The sequence below is a fragment of the Glossina fuscipes genome, unplaced genomic scaffold (genome assembly GCF_014805625.2).
Source record: "Glossina fuscipes isolate IAEA_lab_2018 unplaced genomic scaffold, Yale_Gfus_2 148, whole genome shotgun sequence".
In the NCBI taxonomy this organism is placed as follows: Eukaryota; Metazoa; Arthropoda; class Insecta; order Diptera; family Glossinidae; genus Glossina; species Glossina fuscipes.
The window spans coordinates 1,257,568-1,258,587 of NW_023998491.1; positions in this window are offsets into that span (position 1 = coordinate 1,257,568).

A 1,020-nucleotide genomic window follows, 5' to 3' on the forward strand; every position below is an offset into this window, starting at 1 on the left:
ACCAAACTTGTACGACCCACTATCCGCTCATGAATTCCAAAAAAAAAAAAATTAAGTTATTGGAAAAAAATTTCAATATTGAGAAGCAATTGCAAATCCGAATAACTGCCAATATCCACCAATATCCAGTCCACCGATCTCTCCTGAAATTCGGATTGTTAAAGCAGGCATACATAATAGCCTTGAACAACGAGTAAGCTATTGAAAATGTTTAGGGGGAGAGGCGAGGGAACATGGAGTATTGGTGAACATTTATCCACTTCAAGTGCTTCTCAGGAATTACAACTTTCCCGCCCGACCACCGTATGCTCCTTTATGGGGCAAATTTCAACTAAACTTGTACGACCCACTATCCGCTCATGAATTCCAAAAAAAAATAATTAAGTTATTGGAAAAAAATTTGTATATTGAGAAGCAATTCCAAAAGCTTATATATTTTTATCGATAAAATATGGATTTGGAATTGAATTTAAATAAAAAATTTAACAGAGTCGTTGCTGCTAAAAATAGCTGGTTTTAATTAAGATTTATGCAAACTTCAAAACGAATGAAAGCGAATTTAAATAAATTTTATTAAATTATTATGTTCGCCTTTCCTTTTGCATAGAATCCTATTCACAGCTGCTTCTTTTCTCTTCGTAATGTAGCTGTCAATATTCCATAAATTAAACGGCACTTTATCAAGTCTAGCTTGCTAACGAACGGACAATGGATATATATTATGAAGCTTGAACTGAACCTATTAAAGATGAATGATATATGGAATTTAATAGTGCAACTGTAGAGAATAATCCGCTAGTTATACTTCCAACATAGCATAGCAGAAAAATATTTTCTTTTCTGTTTGTTCATTGTTACTGCATTATTATTAAGGGACTTGGGTGAATGCAGTAACAAATGCATCGAATATTTCATTTTATTTCTCTCAGAATGCAAAATTGAGGTTGTTGCTCTTAAAATTGGACATTTCATAGCTCATTACTAATGTAATACCTTCGGAAGCACAAAAAAAAAAAATAA